At 44.9% G+C, this 10,551-nt stretch overlaps 1 pseudogene; it reads left to right on the forward strand.

The window, feature by feature from the left end:
• The window catches only part of LOC129681952 (protein max-like), a 14,267-nt pseudogene extending 8,150 nt beyond the window's left edge, over positions 1-6,117 (forward strand).
• The last annotated feature ends 4,434 nt before the right edge of the window (positions 6,118-10,551 follow it).

Genomic DNA, 10,551 nt, shown 5'->3' on the forward strand with positions numbered 1-10,551 from the left:
AGAAGAAGAAGAAGAAGAAGAAGAAGAAGAAGAAGAAGAAGAAGAAGTGGCCTACCCCTATGACCAGGTGAAGGAGAAAGGAAGAAGGGACCAATGACCCTTCACACATCTTCCTTCAAACCTCTGACAGCTTCTGTTGGATCACATGACCTTTAGGGCTGCACAGACTTCCCAGTGTACCCAGAACCATCCGGAAGTCTGTTTTTCCCTGGGAAACTCTCTGAGCGTGCTCTCACAAGGCTCAGGAGAAGCTCTTCATGACACATCATTTGGAAGAAGTCCACGAGTGGGAATAAATCCATCAGAGGTTAAAAATATCACTGGTCATTTAGAAACACATTCTTCACTCAACATAGCAGATGTTAGTTTGTAAACACAGCCATTTAAAGACAAGGGAAGGCAAGAAACAAAAAAAAAAAGTGGGATAGAAGTTTTCTAAAGCAAGCTGATTCCCCTTCCGAGTTGTTTGTCAAGCTTTTTTGCCTTTAAGTATACACAAAGATGCAGGGAGAGTTAAAAAAAAAAGTGATGCCATCAGAGTAAAGGAGGTCCAGTGCAGGAGAACTCGATGTTGATCAGGTGACTTGCGCACATATAACAAATGCCAAGGGACCCTGTGTTCTTGCTGGTGGTGTAGCTCATCCTAAGCTCTAGTAGCCAAAACAAAATGGGTGGCAGCACTGATAGCAATCATTAAGGCCAAAATAAGTCCAAGGGAAGCAGAGTCCCTGGCATTTCCTATTACTCCAGGAGGTCTTTGTGTATAAGGGGCAAAATCCTCAAAATCATTCTTTCAATAAAACAGTGGGCAGTTTCCAGGCCCCTCCTACATGTAGCATTGTGGGCAAGGGATAACCCAGAAGCAAAGGTCACCTGGGGCTCCCTGGCACTGGCTGGAAGGAAGCAGTCCAGAGATGTAGCTTTTAGAGCACCAGACTCAATTCCAAGACAGTGTCTTAGACCACTGTCTAAGCTCCTTGCGAGCTGCAAGGAGTGTTTTATTTTTTTCTTTTCCTTTTGTTGAAAATAAAAATTTCCCCCCTCACATAATATATGCTGATCACAGTTCTCCCTCCCTCTACTCCTCCCATTTTCTCCCCCACTTCCCCTGCCATCTGGATGCACTCCCTTTCTGTCTTTCATTAGAAAACAAATAGGCCTTAAGGGATAAGAAAATATAATAAGATAAAAAAGAACACATTGGAGGTAGGCAGGACAAACAGGAGGAAAAGAGCAGAGAGATGACACAAGACTCCGAGACCCACCTGTTTGCACTTGGAGTGACCCACTCAGGAATCCCATAAAAATATTAAACTGAAAGCCATAATGTATATGCAGAGGACCTGTGCTGGCCCTGAGCTGCTCAGTCTCTTTTGGGTTCATATGTGCATAGATCATGTTGATCTAGGTGACCTTGTTTTCTTGCCATCCTCCATCTTTGTTGGCCCTTACACTCTTTCCGTCTCCTTTTTTGGTAGGTTTCCCTGAGTTCTGACTGGAGGGATTTGATAGAGTCATATTATTTAGGGCTAAGTGTTTCAAGGTCTCCGTCTCTGCGAAATGTCTGGCTGTGGGTCTCTGAATTTGTTCGATCTGCTGCAGGAGGAAGCATCTGGTGATGACTGAGCAAGGCCCTGATCGGTATCCTGGTCAGAGGGCAGGAGTGTGGTCTCATCCAACTGTTGTTTAAAAGCGAAACGCTGACTGAAGCTGGACATCAGGGATCCACCTGAATTTATCTCAGGGGTTTGTCAGTGATGCCTCGCCTAGTTTTTACTTATGTCTTCTCCAGGTTACAGAAAGCCTTCAATTCAGTGTTTGTGCCCAGGCTTGCTTTCCTGAAGCCTTAGGGGAGGAATTCCCTTGAGTCTCTGTTCTTGAGTCCATGGTTGTCCAGGAGCTGGTCCTACAGTGCTGCCAGCATATTGTGGATGAAGTACCCAAAGGCAGCACCCAGAGAATGCTCCACCTCTGTAGTTCTAGACAAAAAGATTCATGCCAGGCCCAAATCTTCTTCCTCTACGAGGCTCCAAACTCCCTTTCTGTCTCTTCTGAAATGGTAAAGGAAAACATTCAGATTAGGAGCCAGGGCAGACAGGTTTACAGTGGTGAGATTCGGGCAATTGTTCCTCTTGTTGCCTTCACTGCCTTAAAATGTTTGTCAGAAATTTAAATCCTGTGTGTCTGTGTGTTGGTCTTTTTTTTCCTTTTCTCTTTGCATTTGCCTTTCTCTTCTCCTCTATTTCACTTACTTCCTCCCGCCTCCTCCTTTCTTTAAAAAACAAATTTATTTGTATGAATGTATCACCTGCATTTCAGTCTGTGTACCACATGTGTGCCTGGTGTCTTTGGAGGCCAGAGGTGGGTGTTAGAGTTCTCTGGAATTGGAGTTACAGACACTTGTTAGCTGACATGTGGCTGTTGGGCCTTGAACTTGGCTGAACTATCTCTCCTTTTCCTCTTCCTTTTGTTTTCGACAGAATCTTGCTGTCCAGTCTACTCTTGGCTGGAACTCAAATCCTCCTGCCTCAGCCTTCCAAATGCTGACACTACCGGTGAGCGGCACCATTCTTGGCTACAAGCATCTTTTTTTAAATTTAAAAAAAAATTTTTTTTTTTAATTTTTTTTTTTTTAGCAACTTCAAAGGAAGGTTTTGGCGGTCCTGCAGTGGACACTGGGCCCCCGGCCAGCCCCTCACAGGCTGCTGGCAGCCCAACTGTCTCCTCTTCCTGTGTCTAGCCGTACTTATAAATGGGAATCTAGCCCTCCACCTCTGTGTCCTTTGGCTGGTCAGTAGGAGATCTTTGTGCAGATGAGTCTATGGGTAATTTTATTCAGCTCTATTCATGGACTCATCATATAGACATTTTATTGTGGTGCTCTCTCTCACAAATCACTGATTAAAAAGCAAACAAATAAACATCTGCTCAAGTAAAATAAAAGTTTGGGACATTAAAAAAAATCCATTCATAGTCATAATCTTCAACATATTTAAACATTTACAAAGATGATCAACTTGCTTGACTGAAAATTGTCAGGCATGTAGTGCCTGCCTTTAGCCCCATTGTTCAAGAGGCAGAGGCAGGCAGATCTCTAGAAACTTGAGGTTAGCCTGGTCTACAAAGTGAGTTCAGGCTAGTCAAGGCTACTTACTAATACTCTGCCTCAAAGGGAAAAAATACTTTTGATATTTGTTTCCAGTTTCTTCAGGTACCTTGACATTTGCTGTCCAGTACTCCATAGCTACAATATCCTTTTGCTACAAAACCCATAGCTACAATACTCCATTTGCTGTCCAATACTCCAATATTCCATAGCTACAATATTCCTCCCCTGGGGTGGTGGTTCTGTTTTGTGATTCACATTGCTGTTATTTTCCCATGTTCTCTAAGCTGCACTCCATCACCTTTCTCTTTCTTTCTTTCTTTCTTTCTTTCTTTCTTTCTTTCTTTCTTTCTTTCCCTTCCTTCCTTCCTTCCTTCCTTCCTTCCTTCCTTCCTTCCTTCCTTCCTTCCTTCTTTCTTTCTTCCTTCCTTCCTTCCTTTCTTTCATTTTGTTTTTATTGTTTTTGTTTTTGACAGGATGTTACTGTGTATCTCTGGCTGGCCTGGAACTCTCTGTTTAGTTTATGTTGCCCTCAAACTCAGATAGAGCTGCCTGCTTCTGCCTCCTGAGTGATTAAAGATGTGGGCTACTGTGAATGGATCCCTCCTCCTTAATCAGGTTGGTACTACATGAGGTGGGGGGGGAGGGAGGATGCACGCACTACCCATTTCAACGGAGAAAAAAACCTCTAGAGGGAAAGAGAATGAAAGCATCCACATACTGTCCACTGTGTGAAGCTGCAATGTTAGGCTGACCTTCATCCTCCTGGCCACGGAGGGCAAGGAGCAAAACTAGATAGTGTTCTTGTGCTCAGCTGACAATTAGTGTAGCTTGTCTTTTACTACTTTGTGGGTTCTTCTTTCTTTCATCCTTCTCCACCACTTTTCTTCTTCCCTTTCAACCCCCTAAAACTAGATAGGAGAGAAAAAAGGGCAGAGAGGAATAAAGTCAGGGGTCTGAAAGGGTCAAAGTTATCATTAAAGTACTTCCTGCTGATTAGGGGCTTTGAGTTCCTTGGGGGCAAGTTTGATCTCTACCATCAGGATAGCTAATTTCTTCTTGTTGTTTCTTCTTTGTGCAAGACAACTTAACAAACAGTGACCAAAAGCAACCAACAACAACCAATAATCACCCAACATCTCACCACTCTCTCGAGGCCCTCACATTTATCTGCCCCCCCCCCCAAATTCCCCAAACTCCAAATGTCACACAATCACAGAAACTATCTGCAGCTGGCAAATTCACACCTCTGCTAGAACACAAGGTAAATTATACACTCAGCTGCTGAGAAGCAGCCCCACATTCCCACAACTGGGATTAAAACAAAAACATATTCTGATAATATTTCTTAAAGAAGCAAATATTCCGAAACTCTCTTTACAAATTAGAACTTGGAGCAGGCTCAGATTTCCCCTAGGCTTCAGAGGTGGCCACCCCTCCTGCAGGGCACACTAACTTTGCCAAGTCAGATGGTCTTAGATTTCCTGTCACTCTCCTCATTTGGCTAGCATGCACCTCTTTAGCTCCCCATGGCCCTGGAATGTAACTACTTATGTGCACAAGAGCCTTCCACAAGAAACACAAGGGCTTTGCATTCCACCTCCTGGTTCCTTGCCATCCAACTGTCTTCCAAAACTACTGTGGTATTTTTGGAATGGAAAAAAAACAAACACAATGGCTTCTTGAAAAGACAAGGAGATTGCTCTTCAGTTTGCTTTCAGAAAATAGGCACTTGAATGCTTCACTTTGATAGACATTCTGCATTCAAGAAGAGCCAGGCCACAGGAAAGATTCTATATGCATATCCTGTTACTAGGACAACGGAAGTAGGAGTGAAATATAATCAATTGTAATCAAGCACATAAGGAGTTAATCAGTGGGATGACCTGTGTGGGCCACTTTCAGACCTGTTGTTAACAAGAAAAGAGTCCCTCCATGCTTAATTCACTAGCTCTGAGAGTTTTTCAGGTGATCTATTAATGTAACAGTTGGTAATAGCTTATTTATTTATTTTTTATTACCCAAACCACGTGCTGCTTTTTTCAGATCTTTTTAAATAATTCTTACATATACTATAGTGTGCTGAATGATGGTCCTCCAAATATGTGCCCATATGTACCATGATGTCTGGAACTGGGATGTGACCTTATTGGAGAAGGGTCCTTGAAGGTTTAGCTGAAGATGAGATGGATCAACCTAGGATTCTGGAAATCCAACTACAAGTTTCCTTTGAAGAGCTGGAAGGGGAAATGAAACAGTTACATGAAGAAGCCGTGGGGACATTGACGTAGAGATCAGAGCAATATAGCCATAGTAGAGGAACACCTAGAACTACCAGAAGCTAGTGAGGCAAGAAAGGTTTCTCGGCAGTGAGGTGGTTGTTGCCCGTGTTGTGTGTGTCTGAGTGTGCGTGTGGGTGAGTGAGTGTGTGCGTGGGGGCACTCGGCGTGTTGCTGTCGGTGACTTCCCCCTTACATCCATTCCTCCCCTCCCCGGCCGCCGCTGGCTGCTGCTGCAGTGGCCGCTCCCTGGGCCATAAGAAATAAGCTGTAAGGATGACATCGAGGTGGAGAGCGACGCCGACAAATGGGCTCGGACAAACGGGCTCATCATAATGCCCTGGAACGAAAACGTAGTGACCACATCAAAGACAGCTTTCACAGTTTGCGGGACTCAGTCCCATCACTCCAAGGAGAGAAGGCATCCCGGGCCCAAATCCTAGACAAAGCAACAGAGTATATCCAGTATATGCGAAGGAAAAACCATACGCACCAGCAAGACATCGATGCCCTCAAGCGGCAGAATGCTCCTCTGGAGCAACAAGTCCGTACACTGGAGAAGGCCAGGTCAAATGCCCAACTGCAGACCACTACCCCTCCTCAGACAACAGCCTCTACACCAGCGCTAAGGGCGGCACCGTCTCTGCCTTCGATGGGGATTTAGACTCCAGCTCAGAGTCCGAGCCTGAAGAGCCCCAGAGCAAGAAGAAACTCCGGATGGAGGCCAGTTAAGCCATGCAGGGCAGGCCAGCAATAAAACTGTCGTCTCCATCGTCTCTGCCTCCCTTTAGTTCATCGTTAGAACTCTTGAAACCATTGAAAAGACTTTATTTTCCTTTTCTCTTTATTAATTGTTATTTTTGCATAGAAGCTCTTGGACAGCAGCTCTCATCTCCTTCCCTGTGTCCACTATTTTTAAATGTATTCCCTTCATGGGTTCCTGTCCCCACCAGAAATTTTAAACCAAAACACCCTAACTTGGCAGCTCTTTCTGTGGAGGACCTCTGAGTACACGGTGTCCTGCCCCCCACCAGCTCCTCCAGCCCTCAGAGCATGTGCCTGGAGGACGCCTGCCCCACTAGGCTCTCCTCCCAGTCCCGTCACCTGCGTTTGGTGGACTTTGTGAATCTCTGAACTGCTGTACTTTGACAAGATGACCTGATTGGAGTAATCAGAACTGACCCCTTCTCCTTTGTGAGGATTATTTTTTGGAAAAGCTTTCACTCCTGTTGAAAGACCAGATTCCCGAAGAGGTGTGTGGTAGAAGAGGGAAGCGGGAACGGATGTGCAGGATCCTTGGCATGTGTCGCTTCGGTTGGTTAAGCCTGCAGAGCCAGCCTTACAGGAGGCATCGTGACACTGGTACGTATGGGAGATGGCAGCAGTGAAGCGACCTCCCAGGAGTGGTAGGGGTGGCTGTTTGTGGGTGGGGCGGGGAGGGAGTTTTAGGTGGGGCAGAGGTTTTGTATTAAGGGCCAGTGATGATGTTTTGATATTTATTTCCTGATACTGAAATTTGAATCTGAATGAAATGCCCCTATTTCTGATGATGTCGATATTGTAAAGCGACAGATTCATAAAGTAATGATCAAATCTTCCTTTTTTTTTCTGTGTGTATTTCTAAGAAATAGAGCCAACTATTTTTATGTAAATACCAAGAGCGACTTACCTGGTACTAAACCCACAGCCCAGCACATCCTCCCCACCCTACTTCTTTCCTCCTGTCCTGGAACTTGTTGCCACTGTGTGATCCAGCCCTGTCTCTGGCTGCGGTCAACAGATCCCAGTGAAGGGTTTCATGTCTTTAGGCTTCATTTCTTTGTCTTTTTCCTACTCTGTTGCCAGCATTTGCTGATTTCTAGTGTATACTCTGTAGTCTCAGTCTGTGTTTGATTCCATTCCATGGAAATAAAAAGTATGTTGTACATACTGCCAAAAAAAAAAAAAAAAAAAAAGGTTTCTCCTTCTCCCCCAGAGCCCTGAAAGGAGCAAGGCCCTGATGATACCTTCGTTCAGACACCTAGCCCACAGAATGATGAAGGAATACATTTCTGTTATCAGAGGGCATCCAGTTAGTAGTAAAGTGTTATAGAAACAGATGAGATGAATACAGTTGTTGAGAGACTTTGTGGGCAAGGAGGATAGTGTTTACAACCAAGCCAGTGTCAGACATTGTTCCTTGCAACTTCTAGAGAAGGGATGTTTGTGTTGGGACATAAGCGGTGTAGACAGCCTCAACCTTTCATAATTGGTGGGATCTTTTGAGACTGACCCAGGCACCTCATTTTACTGCTGAGGAATTTGAAGCTTTGCTCTCCTTAAAGTCCCATGGGCAGCTAGTGGCAGGGACAGTCAACTCTTCAGATTTCTACTCCGCCACAGTCCTTCTCCATGCTCTGAGCCACTCAACAGGGGCTTGTTCGGTTGTTGGTATGCGTCATTCATGAGGGAGCGTAGTACCTGCATTCTTTCAGTCTTAAGTGACAGAAGGCCATCTAGAAGTCAGTTGTAAAGCACTGGCTTGCGTGTCTGGAATGGAAGGTGTGGGTTTGGCATCAGGCACTGAAGCTTGGCCCACCAGGACTGTCCGCTCTCTGTGCTCTCTCTCTCAGCCACGAACTCCATGTCTATCCTCACTCCCTCTGATGGTGAACATGCTTTTATCAGGTTTCAAGGATGAAGGCTGATGACTGGTCCAGTCTTCAGAGTTGAGAAATAAATTCCTGTCTGATCCATAGAGAGGATTCAAGGAAGCACTCCAATTGGCTTGGTGTAAGTCATGTGTCCAATTTGAGGGTGACGTGCCATGGGGTAAGTGGTAGAGGCTGCCTTTTGCTTCTCATCTTCCCACGTGCTCAAGTAGAGAACCTTCCTAATTTCCCTCACAGAGATGCATGGTCAGGTGATAACACTCTAGCCAATGGCTGAAAGCCATGGATGTGCAATTGCCTGGAAGAGAGACCCCTGGCATCCACCATGGATGAAGCCCAGCTACTGCACTGTTTATCAGCATGCTACTGTCCTATGAAATAAGAGAGGAATCTCTGTTCAGTTTGTGTGCTTTTGGGGGGGGTATGCTTTTATAGCTGGTCCACATTAACTAATATCATATGTTACCAAAAGAAGGCATGAGCCAAAGTGTCTTGGGTTCGAGAACACTTGCAGCCTTATCAAAGCAGGCACCAGGCAGGTGTGGTTAGGCTGCAGTCACAATAGCTCAGTCTCAGCAGCAAAGATCTGTCACTTGCTTCATCTGTTAATCCTGGGCTGTGTGGAGAGGACCTGTAAGAGTGCAGGGACCGAGAGACAGAGGGACTCTCCAGGAGTCCTAACTGCCAGGCAGGATGAAAGGGAAGGAGATTCACTCACTGGGTTTTATAGCATCATCTGCAAAGGGATATTGAAGTTTTTTTTAAATCACATCCCATAGGGATTCCTGTCTGCCAGAAGGTAGCTGGGCAGGCCCATGGTGTTCCCACGGTACAGAGGGAAAAATGACCTTCTTGGGAAGCATTTAAAAAGGCCAGTATGGCTTAGGGGAGAGAACTGGGAGAAAGGAAGAGAGATGAAAAGGGATATCTTTTTCTTTTCCTTTTTTTTCCACCCTCTGAAATTATACTGAAAAATAATTCATTAGCTTGGCCTGATGACACCCACCTTTAATGCCAACATGGGGGAGGCAGAGGCCGGCAGATTTTTGTGAATTCCAGGCCAGCTTGGTCTATTTAGTGGGTTCTTGGATGGCCAAGGATACAAATTATTGTAGTAAAATATATCATGGACGTTAAAATAAGCCACTTCACCTGTGCAGCTCAGCAGTCTTTGAAGCATTTATATGATTGTGCATCGAGGCTTCAGAACTTTTACCTCACAGAGCTCCAACAGCCAAACCCACGCATTATCAACTTCCCATTTTCCTATATTTGAGTGCCAGTAACAGCTTTCAAGGCCCCTGGCATAAGTGGAATCACAGACTCTTTCTTGTGATTGGCTTCTTTCACATAACTTTAAGATTGTTTATCCAAGTTGTAGCACATGTCTCTAGTCCTTCTTTTTAAGTTTTTTATCCTTCTATTAACTGTATGAACGAATGTGTTTCAGTGAGTTTCCACACCCTCATACAGCGTTCACGGATGAAAGAATTTTCCGTTTTCAGAGATAAGTAACACTCCATGGTGGATAGACCCGGGTTGAATCACTCTTATGTGAAACGCTTAGAACTAGAGGTTTTTCAGAGCTTGGATCTTTGTGAATTTTGGAATATCTGCATATTAGAATAGTAGGCTGTCCTGTGGGCGGGAGCCAGGTGTAAACAGAAACTTAATCGTGGTTCATGCATATTTCATACAACCTAATGGTAATCCTTACATAATACTTGAAATAGCCTTGTGGATGAAATGAACTTTCACTGTGCAGAAATATTTCTTTTGTGGCATGTCAGCAACTCAGGATTGGATTTTGGAACACTTCGGATTTCAGATCTTTGGCTTCGAGACACTCCACTTATTCCATGTTATCCATCCACTCACAGGCACTCGGTGGCTTCCACCTCTGGGCCGCTTTGAAAAGGCTTCTGTCAACACGGTGGGCATGGACCCATTGGAGACCCTTGCTTCCAGTTTCAGTGGAATTTCTGAATCTCAAGATAATTCTATTTTTAATTTCTTGAGGGAATGTGACTTGGGAGCTTTGAACTGAGAGGAGGGTATCTGCCCAAAATAAACACAAGAAGAATGTTAATGACCAGCTGAAATAGTGAGCCAGCAGGCAATACAGTCCTAAGAGCTTCAGGTTTGGGATATGGCTTTGCCTACAGGCTAGGTCGTGACTCACAGTTTCATCAATCTCCCTTCCTGCCATATTGACCTTGCTGACCCGCTCTCCTACCTTGGCAGTGTCTGGGGCTTAAAGCTCTGTCTCCTCAGTTGAGTGAAGACATGAAGGCTGAGCTCTGGCCATCAGGAGACTGGATGGAGGTTAGGCCTCTGTCAACAGCTCAGTTTGCATGTGCCCTTGAACTGTCAGGCTTCCGAGCTGTGAGGGAGAAATGAATTCAGCAGCAAGAGCTAGTCTGGTTGTGAGGAAGGTGGGCTGTTAGCTGATACTCTGGGATAACATGTGGGACATTGTCTTGCTAAGAGATTTTTGTAGGCTTTTTTTTTTTTT

Source organism: Psammomys obesus, unplaced genomic scaffold, assembly GCF_907164565.1.
Source record: "Psammomys obesus unplaced genomic scaffold, mPsaObe1.curated_primary_1811, whole genome shotgun sequence".
Lineage (NCBI taxonomy): Eukaryota > Metazoa > Chordata > Mammalia > Rodentia > Muridae > Psammomys > Psammomys obesus.